The 17000-nt window shown below is 48.0% G+C and overlaps 1 long non-coding RNA gene across 1 annotated transcript in view; it reads right to left on the reverse strand.

Moving 5' to 3' along the window:
• Positions 1-2205: 2205 nt before the first annotated feature.
• Positions 2206-17000, reverse strand: part of LOC140697538 (uncharacterized) — a 45919-nt gene continuing 31124 nt past the window's right edge. The window contains exon 3 of the long non-coding RNA XR_012074676.1: positions 2206-2432. This is a non-coding gene — a long non-coding RNA (uncharacterized lncRNA). The remainder of the gene's footprint in view (positions 2433-17000) is intronic.

A 17000-nucleotide genomic window follows, 5' to 3' on the forward strand; every position in this document is an offset into this window, starting at 1 on the left:
AGACCCCTAAGGGTCCCTGATCCCTCAGCCCTTCCTTTCGTCTTTAAGCTGTAGGTGGGCTGTTTGTTTGGGGTTCGTAAGAGCCTGAGATTAAGGAGGGAGCCCAGTTGTGGATGTTAAATACAAATTACTGTGGTTGAGGGGACAAAACTCTTTACCTGCGACTTCCAAGGCAAGGAGGAGGAACTGGAGGCGGGGGGCCGTGTTGTGAAAGAAATGGGTCAGGACATCCCTGGATGTGGCCATGGCAGGGACACGTCCTCTGTGGCTGCTGACATCATCGGTGTTTCCCCTGCGCCTTCGCTGTCCGGAGCCCGCAGCGCCACCTCACCCCACAGGTGTAGCAAAGGCGTCTTATCTTACAGAGTGGGGAGCTGAGGGGTGGCCGCAGGTGACTTCGAAGGGGCCGCTCCTGAGGGAGGCTGACACACTATGAGCCTCTTCTTGTGGTGCAGGAACACTGAATGGCAGCCTCCCATTCAGAAGGGAAGCTCTGCAGTAAGATCTCAGACGTTCTCAAGAGACCTTTTTTTAAACTCCAAATCTTTGCTCCCCAGTAAAATTATTCTTTATTAGGGGAAGTATCCAACTTTATAAAATGTATAGGATTTTTCGGTTGTAAAAAATGGTTGTAAAAATAATTCACACTCATTAGAGTTCCAATTAAATTCCTTGGGTAGACCGGTGACTACCCTGAATCAAAACTAAACAAAACAGAAAAATCCCTAATGAATAAAAAGAGATTTCTGTTCGTACTGGCAGAGACAGTGAGCTTGGCCGGTGGGACGGCGGCGGGGCAGGGGGATCTGGGTCCTGACCTTGTTCAGGGAAGCCCCACCTTCCCTCCGACTCTACCCCCTTTCACTTCCGTCCAGGCTGCCCCTGGTGTTGCTGACTCGAACAGCTTCCCCCAAAGGGCAGCAGGGAGACCCTATTAGGGATTGATCATGAAGGGACCCCTCCGCCGAGAAGGCAGATGCTCATGGCAAATAGGTCTGTGCAACTCATCTTCCACCAGTTTCTTTATCTGGAATTAGAACTTCTTTTGATCTTACAACTCAAGCACATTTTGGAAAGGCTTCCTTACAAGAGCAGAATTCAAAACAGAGGCTACAGTTACAGAGCAATGCAAAGGACACTTAAGAAACTGAGACGCCATTTTACCAAACAAGGACTACTGAATGCAATTCAGGCACACGACTAGGATGGTGTACGTGTCCTTGTGTGTTCTCCTTCCCTCATCCCTCCCCGATGTTGCCGTCAGCTTGTTGGCTCGTTAAACTCTCTGTTCTTTAAAAAGAAAAGCTAGTTTACCTCAAAGAATCTTGTTTCCATTTGGAAACCATGACTTTGTGTTTTAAGGTGGACGACCGTCCCCTCCATCAGTCCCTGCCTGGGCCTGGCGTCCCTGAGGCCGGAGGTCCTGGTTTAGCCGTGTCTTGGCTGTGCTGACCAAGAATGAGAATCCCAGGCCCTGAGATGGGAAGGAAGGATCGGAGGCAGCTGCCCTCCTCCCCAGTTTAGCTTGTTGAGACCAGCCTATCTCTTCCAGCAGGGTCCTGCCAAGTTACCATAGCAACCAGCAACTAACTCCAGGGTACCACAACAGACAATGGCTCAGTGAGCCTGGGGGTTGGGGAAGAGGAGTCTGGCCTGGTCAGATGACCTGGAGTTAAGTCTCAAACACTGAAGAGAAGAGGAGGAACAGGAAAAGATGGATGGGTGGTTTAAGGAACAAGCAGTGGCCTCTGGGTCTCAGAGATAGGCCACTGAAGGAGGGAGGGCCGTCATTCCTGCTCCTGTCACTCGCTTCCAGCCCTGCCCCACTTCTGTTTCCATAAAGCTCCCACCTTGAACACCGACCCTTTGTTAGAACAAAGCAAAACATATCTTTAGACAACAGTGTTATAATGAGCCTCAAAGATACGTGGATGGAATCTGTTGGAGGAAGGAGGGTCTTCTGGTTTTGATTTTTAAAGAAGAGTATCCTAGTAAGATTTAAAAAAAAATTTAAAAAAAAGTTTTTAAAAAGGAAACCTATGCTATTTAAATTGGAGCCCAGTTGTAACTTGGTAAAGGCAAGCTTCTGTACCTTTGTTATAATTAATTGTATACCTGTGTATGTAAATATAAGGCATTCCTATTTTGCAGTTCAGAACAAAAAAAAACCTATTTGTAATATAGAATAAAGTTTATTAAAAAATAATAAAAATGCAGTTGGGTTTTATGTTATATGTGTGTGTGTGGAAGGGGGAGGGGGAGAGGCTGGGCCATGAGGACGTGATGGATGGTGGTCTCCATGGTGCAGATACAGCACCTTCTCTCTCCAACTACGGGATATCTGAACTCAACCACCAGAGATAGATCCTTTTCCTGAAGGCTCTGTCCTCAGCTACCAAGCAGGCATCTCAGGAGGCAATAACCCTGCAAGGCTGGGGAAAACATACTACCAGTCAGTGCCGTCAGCAGACGTCACGTTAGCACGGAGCCTCTGAATCTGTCTCAGCACAGTTCTCCAGGCACACACCTGTGTCCTGGAGACAACACAAGGATCACCATCCCTGCTTCAGGTCTTCTTGGCAAGCTATGCATAAGTGTAATGATTTGTGGGTCCCCTTGCCCCCCTTTTGATAGAAGGTGGAGCTCTTGAACCCAGATGTGCCTCTGGGATAGAAACAGGATAGGAAGAAAAGGAAAAGGGTGGCAGTGGAGTTGGGGGAAGGGAAGAAGCCAGCCCATCTGCCTGTGCTCACGGCCCCCTCCGGCCCACACCTACGGCTGCCAGGTGCTGGGGCGAGGGGCAGGGCAGGAAAGGCCGCTGGAGCAGCAGAGCCCCGGTCTCGACCCAGGAAATCTGTGTCCGCTGCTCTTCATTCCACTGGCTGCCCTTGAGACACTTTCCTCAAGTCAGCAGGTGGAGAAGCTGGGCGGGATTTCTCCGTGAAATTCCAATGTTCTTCTTATTTAAAGGAAAAACCATGAAAAAAGAGAATTGCCAAGGAAGCAGGGTAAGGAAGGAGAGACAGAAACACACGGAAAAGGGAAGATTAAGTAAGAAAGGTAGGAAGGAGGAGTGTGGGGCAGACGCAAGACAGACCCTGGGAACCCCAACAGCAGAGAGACTTCTGTGTCCTCTGTCTCCCTGCTACCCCTTAACCACCAAACCTTAGGCTCCTGGGAGTGAGTGACCTCAAGATCTAGCACAGACTGAAAAGCCTGCCATCAGCCAGAGGTTTTGTTTTTATTCTTTGGTAGTTAAGACTCACACGGAAAGTAGACTTCATGAACAGGAAGGAGGAGCTGTTTTGCCTTCTCAATAGTGAGGCAGGCTGCGGTAGAAAGCTCAGACTGGAACTCCACACACGACCGAGTTCCTGCCCTGTCCTCAGGCTCCGTACCTACATGATCTCATACTTGACCACCATTAGCCACCCTGACCCTGAGCAGCTCACATCTCTGTGATTTTGTTTCCTTCCCTGTAAACTGCAGACACATCTAACTACATTACGAAACCCAGAAGACGGAGGGTGGATTCCTGAAACTGAAGTGGGAAAGACACAGCACACTCTGAAGGGTCATACATGCGTGGGGTGCTATTAATAGGCATACAAATGATACTGCACGATCAAGAGTGGTCTGAGCTTGGACCTCAACAACAAATTTGGAGGGAATGCTGCATTCATCACCTTGGGCTGCCAGAACAGAAGATCAGACTGGGAGGCTTCAACAACAGACATGCATTTTCCAACGGTTCTGAAGGCTGGAAGTCCAAGATCAAGGTGCCAGGTTGGGTTTTTGGTGAGACCTTTCTTTCTGGCTCAGAAATAGCTATCTTTTTTTTTTTTTAACTTCAGAAATGCATTTATTCACAAACGATCTGTGCGGCCACACTGATAAACAAATCTCTGAGTGTCATACGCAGCCCTTCCCATGTCGTGGCCTTGACACACGGGGTTCAGAGCAAACAGCTGTCTTCTGCGTCTTCACGCGGTCTTTCTTTCCTCTGTGCATTCCTGGAAGGAGATCTCTGCTGTCTCTTCTTACAAGGATAACAGTCCTATCAGATTAGAGCCCCACTCTTGGGACCTCACTTAACCTTAATTACCTCCTTCAAGGTCCTATCTCCAAATTCAGTTACATTGAAGGTTTGAGTTTCAACATATGATTGGTGGCGGCGGGGCGGGGGAGACACAATTCATTCCATAACAGATGCCTTCTTTATTCACTGCAGAAGAGTAAATATCTAACACCTTATGAAATACATATTATTTTATCATTAGACTATGAGATTATTGAAGGCAGAGCCCATACCTCAGCTGAACTTATGTTACCCAAGTTTAACAAGTGTCCAGCACAGAGCAGATCACAGTAAATCGTGAACAGATGGAGGAAGGGACAAGGGGAGTTAGACTAGGGGAACACAACCAGCCACAAAGTTGGTCACTGTATTATCTTCCCAACTATGACCAGCATGCCCTCCACTATTTTTCCTATTTGGCCACATACCCCCTGCCATGAATGTTTTATCTTTAGGAAACTGATCCTTGAGTTGCAGCTGGTGGCTATCCCTGGCAGGTGAAGAGAACAGATGTTGTGGTCAAAACCTCTCCCGGACTGGTTGAGCCGCCCCCGGCTGCGCAGTGGTAGACCGTCACTTTTCAACAACACACACTTCCCTGCCCTGAACGAGCATTTCAGGTTCCCACCTAATAAAGGTGGGCCGACCAAGCCACTTGCTTTGGGCCAATGAAATCTGAACGTTAGTGATGTAAGTCACCTGCAGTACTCCCTCAGCCTGGACCATGCAGTGAGGACGATGACACAGAGCAAAGCCACCAGATGACCCTGACAGTTATGCAGTATGAGTGAAAAATAAATCTTTGCTGTTTTAAGTCACTGAGATGTGAGGGCTGTTTGTTACCGCAGCATAACCTAGACTATCCCAATTGTTACAAAGCACAAGAAATTTACCCTGGCCAATAGGTTGCCCCTTAGCTGACAGCTGGACGTGTGGAATCTCACCTTTCACCTACAGAGAGTTATTCTTTTAACCTAAGTCCTTTATTTTTTAAAGACATCATTGGCTATTTGTATAATATGTGAATCATTTTGTGGAAGTTCCTCATTTTCCTAAGCTGAATTTTGGACAGATTAGGGAAGACGGGGAAGACTCAGAAAAAGAAGAAGCAAATCCATAAAGAAAAGGAAGCGGAGGGGAGGGGAAGGATGGGGAGAGAGAAATTGGCAGGAAGAAGCTTGGGGAGGACAGCACCTTTCGCCAGCTCTGTGCTGGGGGGTTCTGCCTGGTCTTCACCCCGCCTGCCTGCCGTGGTAAGAGTGCTCAGCCCCAGGCGGAGGTCACAGCACTCAGATCCCACACCGCTGCCATGAGAGGCCATATGCACCACCCAAGAATGAATCCACCAAGGTCGTTTTAAAACATAACCTACAGTGCTCTATGTACTTTGATTCTGATCAACGATCAACTTACCAAGAAAGCAGAGAACTCATCCTTACTGGTGCACAGATCGCATTCTCCACCCAGGTCCCTGCTCCAGATGCCAGCAGCCTCTAGGCGACCATTAACGACAGCTCCTCGTGACGCCTAGAATGGCCCGTCCACACACACAGGCTGGCCTCTCTCAACAGCGCCTGTCACGGCTGGATTCTAACAAATGGGTTTGATGATCCCTCTAAGATACAGGCAAGGGAGGAACTCATGCCCCAACAAAAGGGGGTCTTTCTTATCCCTGTTCCATATTGAAGGACCAACCTGGGCTTCTCCACCTGCCAAGTTCCCCAACCATCCCAGGTTAAGACTGTCCAGCTCTAGAGATGCAAAGGCAGGGCCTGGGGGGACAGGATGCAGAGCGGTCAGGGAGGGGAAGCTGGCCAGTCACTAGGGATACACTCTCAGCACCCATCACCCGGAGCACATCAACTAAAAGGACCAGATCGCAGCGTCCCCCTGGGTGTGCCTGCCTGCACTGCCCCCAGCACCTCCGTGCCCTTCTTATTCCTTCTTCCTCTGCAGCTTCCCTCCAGCTGTATTATTTCCTGTGGGCAGCACAGGAAGGATGTGCCCCGGACCCAGAGCTGTGTGAGCACCCTACCTGTCCAGGCAGCAGTGACTTCGATCCTCCTTGTGTAGCCCGAGTGTGTTCTCTATGTCGAGTAATGGTAAACCTGCCCATCACTGTCCAGCCCTGTCACCTGGGGCAAATTCCTAACTGTCTCCAAATCTTGGTTTTCTCATCTGTAAACAGGGGAGTCATAATGCCTCCTCACAGAGTTGCTCAGAGACTCAAGTGAGATAAGTCTTTCAAGGAACTTAGAGCGGGTCCTGACATCTTGTAAGCTTTTTAGTGGATAGTGGCTTTAGTATTGAGCGACAGGCTCCTGAAGGGAAAACACCACATGTGGATCTCTCCAGCCCTAGCTCATGGGACAGTACCCAGCACAGAGTAGCCGCTTTAAGAATGTCTATTAAATGAATGAATAAAGTTCGTGCAAGAATCTCTCAACTGCCCAGATCCTGAAATGCAAGTATAGAATATAGCTTCCCAAGAGAGTACAGAAATGGATAATTGAAAATGATGTGTCCGAATTTTCCTCCAAAGCAGAGCCTGAGACAAGGGCTTATGAGCAGGGGGTTTATTTGGGGAGGGGTCCTGAGATCCAGGAGCGGGGACAGGAGAGTGAGGACGAGCCGACTCAAGGGTGTATTATCAAGCTGGTCTCCACTGTGAGCAGCAGGACTCAATCCCCTTTGGTCCTCAGAAACGGTGCACCTCAGGATGTGGCCTCTAGCTCCCATCCCCTGGTGCTGGAAGGTTCATTCAGACTTTTAGATACGCAAGTGTATATGAATGGTTTGATGGCTCCCAGCAGTGACCCCAGTGTTAGGAGCAGCGGAGTCCTGGGACAGAGGCAAGAGGGAAGCAAGTTCTGTCCCTAAGGAAGATGCTGTCAGGCTACATGCATGCCACCTGGTTCCTATGGGGTTGAAAGGCGGGTCAAGAGGGTATCAGGAGGGGCACAAGGGACGCGTACAGTGCCACATGCAATCCTTTAAAACCCTTAGTAATTCCATACAGGCAAGGTTAAAGTCATTTCACAAAGTCTTTTCTTGGTTACGCACCCTCCATTTGCTCCCTTTTCTTCACTTTTCGCCATCCTCCTTTCCATTATTCACAATAAAAACAAGAATTTCTTCCACCGTGAGAGCTGTGACTGACACACGTGAGATAAGGACATCAAAGTGACACTGAGAGCCGGACGCTGGTGAGGGCTGGATTCGCCCACTGGCTCTGTGACTCATCACAGGCACATCTCAGAGGGACCTGTTGCTGTTCAAGCTTCCCCAGCACCTCTGCCTTTCTTTCCTGAGCTGCACAATTAGCACCTTATCCTGGATGGCTGTAGCCTCTAATTGCCTGTAAAACACCACTCAGCACTTTATTTTAACAGACTCAGTGCTGATCTGTACATGATAATTTTATTCCCTAATAATTTCACCTTTTTTATGTCCTGTCTCCTCCACTCAGTAACAGACCAGGTCTTAACATTTCTTTTATTCTGAACTCAATGCTGGATACACGGTAACAAGATTGTTTTCTTTGTTTTCTTTAAAGCACTAGGCCACAGATCCTGAAGACAAGGTTTTCTAAATGACCTTAGTCTTTTGTATCCCAATAATTAAAAATAAAAAAGGTGGTTTTTTTTTGCACCTAATGATGAAATATTTTATTCTGCATCAAGGTATCCTTCAGACTAGGTATTGCTGATAAGATACAGGGAGGAGATAAAGGAGAGAATACAAGTTTAGGGCAGGACTGTGACCCGGATTTAATGCCCTGTGACAGAGGGTCATCACCTTTCAGTTCACAAAGAACTTCCTCAGAAAGATGATTTCAGGAAGTGAGTTGATATACTTCTATTACTTCCGTACATTACCTCATTCAGTAGTTGTCACTGCTACACCCATTTTATGGATGAGTACATCGAGGCTCAAAGCAATAACAACTCCAGTCCCACAAATGGCAAATGATGGTGGTGATGAAGCTGGAACGTGAGCTTAGGTTTCTCTGATTCTTAAGATTACACTCTCGATTATGCTATATTACAACAATCGCTAAACAAAAAGCTTCTCTCCCTGCCCACCCCCAACCCATCTCTCATTTATGGGTTGATTATCACCATAGTTGTGGAAATGCAAAGGACACTGGAGAGAAAATAAGAAAGATAGGCATTGTGCAGCAACATGGATGGACCTAGAGACAGCCATTCTAAGTGAAGTAAGCCAGAAAGAGAAAGAAAAATGCCACATGATATCACTCAATGTGGAATCTAAAAAAAGGAAAAAAAGAGGACACTAATGAACTCATCTACAAAACAGAAACAGACTTGCAGACATAGTAAACAATCTTACAGTTACTGGGAGCAAAGGGGGTAGGAAGGGGTAAATTTGGAAGTCAGATTTGCAAATGTTAACCAAAAAAACCAAGTGTCTTCTGTATAGCACAGGAAACTATATTCAATATCTTGTAATAACCTTAAATGAAAAAGAATATGAAAATGAATATATGTATGTATACGTATGACTGGGACATTGTGCTGCACACCAGAAACTGACACATTGTAACTGACCATACTTCAGTAAAATTTTTTTAAATTAAAAAAATAAATAAGATAGGCATTGGATTGCAATTGTTAACTAAAACAGGGATTGAAGAATAAAAATTGAATGGGAATTTAGCCGAAAGACACAGGACCTGACATTCACAAAGATGAGACCCTAGCATGCTCCCTGGTGGGGTGCACAGGAGGGATCTGGGTTCTAATCTCCAACACCCTACGTAGCTGTGTGTGAGTGGCCTCAGACAAACAGATTTACATCTCTATGCCTCACTCCCCTCATCTGTGAATTGGGAATAATCTGTGAGAAAATTCAGATAATCGGTGAGAAAGTGTGATTAGGTGCGTGATGTCTGACATGCAGTAAGCACTCCTCGAGAAAGGTAGCTGTTTTTTAATTGAGGTAACACTGATTTATAATCGTCTATAAGTTTCATGTGTACAACATTATATGTCTACGTCCGTATGCCCCCCCACTCAGTGCACTCACCACCAAAATTTAGTTTCCAGGCATCACCCTCCCTCCTGCCTCTTCCCCTCTGGTAACCACTACTTTGTTCTCTGTAGCTACGCATTTGTTTGTGTTTGGTTTGATTTGTTCATTCATTTTGTTTTTATTTGTTTATTAGGTTTTTTCTTTTAATTGAAGTATAGTAGATTTACATTATTACTTAGTTTCAGGTGTACAGCATAGTGATTCAGTATTTTTATAGCTTATACTCCATTAAAAGTTATTATAAGGCAATGACTATAATTCCCTGTGCTACACAATATATCCTTGCTGCTTATTTATTTTATATATAGTAGTTTGTATCTCTTAATCCCATATCCTTCACTTGCCCCTCCCTCTTCCTTCTCCTTCATGACCACTAGTTTGTCTTCTGTATCTGCAAGTCTGTTTCTGTTTTGCATATACATTCACTTGTATTATTTTTTAGATTTCACATGTAAGTGATAACATACAGTATTTGTTTAGTTTCCATTGCCTGAGGAGACATATCTAGAAAGACACTGTGAAGACTGATGTCAATGAGCATATTGCCTGTTTTTTTCCTAGGAGTTTTATGGTTCCAGGTCTTACATTCAAGTCTTTAATCCTTTTTATGTTAATTTTTGTGTATGGTGTGAGATAGTGTTCTAGTTTCATGTTTTTGCATGTGGCTGTCTTAGCACCATCGATTGAAGAGATTATCCTCTCTCTGTTGTATGTTCTTTGCTCCTTTGTCATAAATTAATTGTCCATATATGCATGGGTTTATTTCTGGGCTCTCAATTCTGTTCCATTGATCTATACATCTGTTTTCTGCCACACCACGCTGTTTTGATTGCTATGGCTTTGTAAAGTAGTTTGAAATCAGGCAGTGTGATGTCTCCAGCTTTGTTCTTTCTTTCTCAGGATTGCTTTGGCTAGTTGAGGTCTTCTGTTATTCTATATAATTTTTAGAATTTTTGTTCTATTTCTGTGAAAAATGTCCTTGTGATTTTGATAGGGATCACACTGAATTTGTAGATTGATTTAGGGAATATGGACATTTTGACAATGTTAATTCTTCCAATCCAGGAGCATGGAATATCTTTCCATTTATTTGTGTCTTCTGCAATTTCTTTCGTCGATGTTTTACAGTTTTCAATGTATACATCTTTCACCTTCCTAGTTAAACTCATGCCTAGGTGTTTTATTCTTTCTGTCTTTGTTTCTTTTTGCTAGCTCATTGTTAGCAAATAGAAATGTAACAGATTTTTGTATCTTGATTTTGTATCCTGGAACTTTGCTGTGTTCTTGCTGTGCAAACTTCTAATAGTTTCTAGGTGAAGTCTTTAGGGTTTTCAAAAGGTAGCTATTTTTAACAGTGCGTCATTGACTTGCTATTGGAGACATGCTTCCTGTGGCCTTTACTTTAAACCCTGGACAGGACAGAGGCCACAGCTAGAGCCAGGGGGATGGTAGGCATCTTGTCAGCCACCCCCTCCTCCTCCCAGGGGCACATCTTCCCAGCCAGAGGAAGCTCAGTGCCAGCTCCCTCAGTAGTTGCCTGCTCTCAGTCTGTGAGTATCTCTGTATTCACTCCCCAGTGAGAGGCTGGTGAATTCCATTTTGCCAAATGGCCAACTGGAGACATGGCCCAGACAAGGAGAAACAGCAGGGCACCCTCATGACACGCTACCTCATCCAAAGACAGAGAGGATGCTGTGGGTCATGTCCCAGCTGTGTGGGTCCACGGGGCCTTGCAGAAGGTGGCTGCCTCCCCATGGAACCCCCAGAGCCCCCTCCATCTGGGGTCTGGGGCCTGCAGCTCAGCTGGCCTCTTCTGTCATGGTCCTTTGGATCTCACATGGACACAACCCCACAGAATCTCCAAAAATGAGGCCCAGCTTCTGGCACCCAATGCATAACAGGCAGATGGCCACAATGATCCCCACGCTCCCCAGAGGGCTTAAAGGGGCCTCTTAAGGCCTCCGCCAAGCAAGTCTCTCATCACTGGCACCCTGATCGGCCTTCTCGGGGGCCCTGAGTAAGAGCTGAGGCCCAGCTGGGGGAAAGAGCAGGCCCCGGTGAGTTATGAGGCTGTAATTCCATCAAGGGCTTCTGGAGAGATCGTAAACTCACGTCCCACGTCTCCCCGTCCCCCCAGCCCTTTTTCTCCCCAGAGTGATTTACAAGCCTATAATTCTGAGGCGGGCCTGCTTCTTATTTCACATAATCCAAATGTTTTCCTAAAGCAACATCAGGCCTTCTCTTGGCGCCTAGCTGCCTGCCTCAAAGCCAAGGAGCAGCACCCGTGCCCCCTGGTGGCTGGAGGCCCAGGCGGGCTCCTGGGTGGAATTTCCTGAGCACAAGGAAAGCCAAGTCCTGCCTGAAGCCCAGTGGGTGTGAAGGGCCTCAGGGGCTCCCTCTGGGGCTCAGGGACATGCAGCTGTGGCCAAGAAAGCATTGATTTCTGTGGCTCTATTGATGCAGTTTTCAAGCATTTATTGAACCCCAGCCTGTGTGGCACTTGCTAGAGATGCTATGAGATCCCATGAGCCAAGCCCAGTTTTCATTCTGTGGCTGTGTTTTGGCTCTTCACATCCCTTCAAATACTAAATACTTCATGTGTTTCTGCCAGGGCCCCAGCCCCTCCTGGCCCGAGGCAACACCCTGAGGCCAATGGGAGGTCCATCACCTCCCTGTGTAGTTGACGCTTGCACTGTCTGTCTCTCCCATTAGAATATGAGCCCCGTGAAGGCAGGGACCTTCTCTGGTTGGGTTCTGCTGTATCTCCAGCATCTGGAACAGTGCTTGGCCCCAAGCAAATGCTCTTGAAATGTTTGCTGAGTGAAGCATGAATGAAGGAACGAGCAAACAACTGAACACGTGAGGTGGCTAGATGGCCTGCAGCACTGACTCCAATCGATGACAACGGACGAGAGAGGCTGGCCTCAAGTCCTAGCCCCAAGCTTGAGTGTGAAGGCTGGTGGGCTGGAACAGGAATCTTCCTGCCACCTCTCCCCTATTGCTAAGTTTGCTTTGGGTGGAGGTCCATAGACAGTGGGTTGCATGGTGGGGTAAGAGGGGGACGTTCCTGGAGCTGCCGTGGGGACAAGGACATAGAGTGGGACCCCTGAAGGGTAATCCATCCTGCAGCTGTCATGAGGGCCTCTTGTTGGCCTGCCTTATGTCTTTCATGGGCAGCTACAATGGTGAGTGTCATCACTGGGTCCCCAGGGCATCTGCCTCTGGGATCAAGATAACAACTAATGGCCCCAGCCAGGTAGCCTAGTGATCACCCTCTCTGGCCCAGATTCCTTCCAGGCCCAGCATCCTCCCCACCTTTCTGACTTCTGCCTGTGCCTGGCTTTTCCCTTTAAAAATCTGCTCATGTTCTCTTCGGTGGTGACTGGTAACTATGGAAACTACAATTAGGCTGTTTTGCTCAGTGTCTCTAAAAATTGCCACGCGCAGGCAGCAACAGCCCCTGACTTATCTGAGACCCTGCCTGGGCTCTTCCCTATGTTCTTTTAGGACACGCCCTCTGAGCATTTAAGAAAATGCTCCTCCAGCTACCTGAGATGAAAGGCCAGTTTCTCTTTGTAAAAATTTCCAAATCATCACCATCCCATGTTTTTGTAAAACACAATGAAAACAAATTAGAAAAATGAAAAAAAAAGATGTACAACATATAAGCCCCAATTTTATAATGATAAATTCAGTAGACATAAGGGTACCCTTTCTAGTAGCTATAAAAGTTTCTCAGTGCTTCCTCTTAATTTCCATACTAGATCATTGTGGGTATCAGTTTGTGGCTCTAGTCTTGACTATACTTTGAATAGCTGTGGCCTGGAACCCAGGAAGACAGCCCAGAATGCCACCCAGGGTCTCACCCCAGTCCTGATGCATCGTTGGCCAAGCCTGCAGACCCTGTCCAGCTTGGGGCCTGTACCCAAGGATTCCTCGGGGTGGAAGTTGGGGCTTCACTGGGCACACTGACAACCCACAGAAATGTCTGCACTTAACTTGAGCAAATGTGTGTGAGGGAAGAAGCTGCAGAGGTTTTCACATTTTCACAAATGGAATGTTGCTTGCGTGCACTCTGAGGCTCTCTCAGCAAAGGGAAAACAGAACCTCAATATACAACTAAGGTGGAAATGACTCTGCCTCACATACATCTAGTGGGCCCACTGGAGTGAGCTGACTCAGGTCCGCGATGGAGCCAGGGATGACTCAACAGGAGACCCTATGCCCAGCCTTCCTGCTGAGATGCAACTATGCCTCCATCTTGGTCCTGATCTGTGACACACTTTGGGGGTGATGTAACTGGTTATCGATGATTGTTGTTAACAGGCAAGATATGGACATGACACCCAATTCAAGAGACACCAAAGGGCCTCCATCCTTCCCATGTTCCTCAGCCACCAATGCCCTTCCCTGGGGGCACCGCCGTCACTGTCCATCTCTTTCTTTTCCTAAGGGAGCCCACATGTCCTTTGTGATGCAGTTATTCAGTCTGATATTTGCAGGGAACACAGGCTTGAACTCAGCAAACAACAGCATGAGTAGTTAAAGCCTGTCTAGCTACATGCAAAGCTGGGGTTTTTGTGGGTTTTTTTTTTTTTTTTTGAGATAGTAGGGGAAGGGTGAGTATTTTCTCAAAGGAAAGAATGACAGGACCACGGGAAAAAGAGGTAACTAAGACAAGCGAGTGGGCATGAAAGGACGAGAGAGCCTGCTCAGTAATAAAACCACCCATCCCCTGGCTGGTTCCCAAGGCAGGGTTCCAGAGTGTGAGCGCTCGGCTGGTTCCCAGGGATCAACCCGGACTTGGCTGGTGATGCGTGGAAGCCATTGCCCATGACCCAGGCCCAGCCCTCCTCTGCCACGTCAATGGCTGTTCCTACCTCTGTGCTGAGGAGGAACTTACTAGTTTACACTGTGCTCCTGGAAACCTTGGCTTTGTCTGACAGGTTTCTTCTTCTTTGTTTTTAAAATATAATTATGGTATAGGCTGGAATCTCTCTCCATGCAATTTCATTGAGAAGCTAGCCCTGCCTTCTGGGGCCAAGATAACAGTCTGCACGGGGCAGGGTGGGGATGGAAGGGAGAGAAAAACAAAGCCCACTTTCTAATCATGGGTATGTGAGAGCGAGGGAACATCTGGGGAGAGGCAGCCCTCCCAGGTTTTGCCACTGGGAAGCTGGGAAAGCAGGGCCAGATGCAAGAGGCAGAGCTGGATGGGCTCGCTCAAGCCAGTCCCACACATGCTGCCAGCCCTGGACACTCTCCTAACAAAGGCCGTGACCTTAGAGACAGCCATGGAAGGCTATCTGGCTCCCAACTCTACTTCCGGTGGTCAACTCAGCCCTGAAAGTGAGTCCCCTCTCCCCTCCCACCTGGAGCAAGAGTGGAGGAGGCCACACCCCAGGCAGAGTCAGCATTTACTGGGCCTTCGCACGAAATACACAGTCTTCACTGTTCTGGGCATAGAGCGGGATTCTAGACCATAGAAGGCCTGGTCTTCGCCCTTCAGAGCTTACAGTATAACTAAATAGACCATAAAAGGGAGTTAAACAGATGACTTCACCACACTTTTATGATGGCAGGAAGAAATGCTACAAGACAGATCATGATTAATCGGTAAACGAGCAGGAGAAGTGTAATCGCACAGGAGCCCCACGGATGGAGCGATCGCAAGGCGCTGCAGACGACTGAGGGGCGAGCTGCACCTTGACGGGTGGAGAGGTCGAGAACTGAGGAGAGGCAGGTGACCGAGCCAGTCAGAGAAGATCAGCAGCCCCCAAGAGCTCAGAGAACCCGTCCCCCCCACCCAAATACACTCCGGCCCTGACATCTGGGAGCAGTTGAGACCTTGCCCCAGGTCAACAGTTGGAGCAGGCCAGGTCGTAGAACTTCCGGTTCCCTGTGCTGGCCCCAGTGATGCCCCCATAGCACCTACCCCCTGCGACGGCCTGAGAGGCAGTGGCAGGCAGGCAGCCGTCCTGGAGCTGGTGGCAGGAGGGGGATCGGCAAAGCTCTAGTGTTCGCACCTGAGGTCCTTCCTCTAAGTTCCTCCTTGCCATCTGACGGCACCTCAGCCCGCCCCTTCTTCTCACTTACCCACAGCTAAGTGGTGTGAACTGTTACTGCTTTTCTCTTTCTTCTTGTTCCCCCTCGCTTTCAAGAAAAAAAAAAATCAAAGACACAGAAGAAAATTGCTGCTAATGTTTCCTCCTCTCCCTCCATTAGAGCTGATGCTTATAAATATTGAAGAGCCAAGCTCCACCAAACTTGGTGAGCACCACTGTCTGCTGGCTGTTCACTCCCCTCCTTCATCTCCCACGGCAACCCCTCCCTGGAGGGAGAAGGAAGGATCTCGCTTCGGGAAAGCCAGGGAGGCAGGCTGGGGCTGTCTGAGCGGGCTGGGTCATGAACAGGGGTCGGGAGCCCCTTCCTATTGGGGTAGCTGGGAGCCCAGAGCGGGAGTGGCCAAAAAAGCTGCAGCCCTCCCCCCACCCCCCAGAGAAGCACATGGGAGCAGAGGTAGAGGGCAGAGTCAGGGACCTTGAAAGGGAACTGGGGTTCTCTGGAGGACATTTGGGGAAACAAGCTACTAAAAATAAAAGGGCTCTGAAATAAAGAAAAAAAACAAAACTTGCTCACATCCACCCTTCCCACTGACTCACAAGTGAGATCTGGAGCGACAGGGCTCAGGAGGTGCTTCTGAACCCTGCCATTCCAAAGACTTAGGAGAGGACACCCCAATACCTGGGGAACGGGTGTGGAACTGCTTGACACCCAGGCCTCCTTGACTCACAGACTCAAACACTGAGGCCAGAGTAGGACCAGGCCCATTAGTGATGAGATGCAAATGCGTAGACTTATGGCAACTAGACCCCAGCAGCCCCCACACGTCTCTCCCCAGCTCAACTAACTTTCTAGTTCTTCCACTCATGCAGTCAAATTTTTCTGTTCAAAAAACTCAATGCCCTCCCCAGGCCCTCTGCTGAGGTGTTCTCGAGCCCAGCTGTGACCGTCTGGACAGTAGCACATCCTTTGAGGGCAGGTGTGGAGCTGTCAGGACACGCACTGTACACCGATAAATCAGTGGTCCCAGCCCAAGCTTGTGCTCACATTAGCTTGGCGTAGATTACCATATAAATTGGATTTGACTGCCATTTACAGTCTCCCTTTCCTAATTTACCCTTTTCTACTTCCCTCTGCCCCAGTGAACCTCTCTCTCAAAATTCTTTCTTTTCAGAGGAAAAGAAATCCTTTCTGTCTGAACTCCAAGCCTGCCCCACCCAGCTACAGTTTTGCTTTTCTCACCAGTCCAATCCAAAACGTGATGCCCATGCCTACAGCCTTGATGTGAATTAGCCTGATCTGTCTTTCTCGAAGCCTCTGTGTTTTGTAAAGTGCCCTTGCAGTCTGTTTCACCGTTCACTGCCAACCTAGCAATATCCATCGTCTCAGTGTGGATGGTCTTGATGCTAACCATAGCAGTTTGGGCGCTTTTTCCCATAAAGACTCCGGTTGCCTAGACTTAGGGATGGCCAGTGGGCAGAAGGATTTTTGCCACCCCTACCACCTTAGCCCCTCCAGGACTGAGCTATCTCACCGCAGCAACTAGCCACAAGCTGTCCTGCTGCAAGGAAAGGAAGATGGCTCCGAGTTGCAAATGGATGATTGGAAGCTGGCACCCAGAGGCAAATGAGCAAGAAATACGATATAATGAACACAGGGCTCTGATGATTCCCATTCAATGCTTTGTCTTTTCTAGGCTACCAGGGGCTTTCATTTTCTCCCCCAGGCATTGAAAACTGTCACTCAGACTAAGGCCCACAGTTGGACTCATAGAGCCAACAAGGAGAGGCTTTGCCCATCACCT

The sequence above is a fragment of the Vicugna pacos genome, chromosome 7 (genome assembly GCF_048564905.1).
Source record: "Vicugna pacos chromosome 7, VicPac4, whole genome shotgun sequence".
NCBI lineage: Eukaryota > Metazoa > Chordata > Mammalia > Artiodactyla > Camelidae > Vicugna > Vicugna pacos.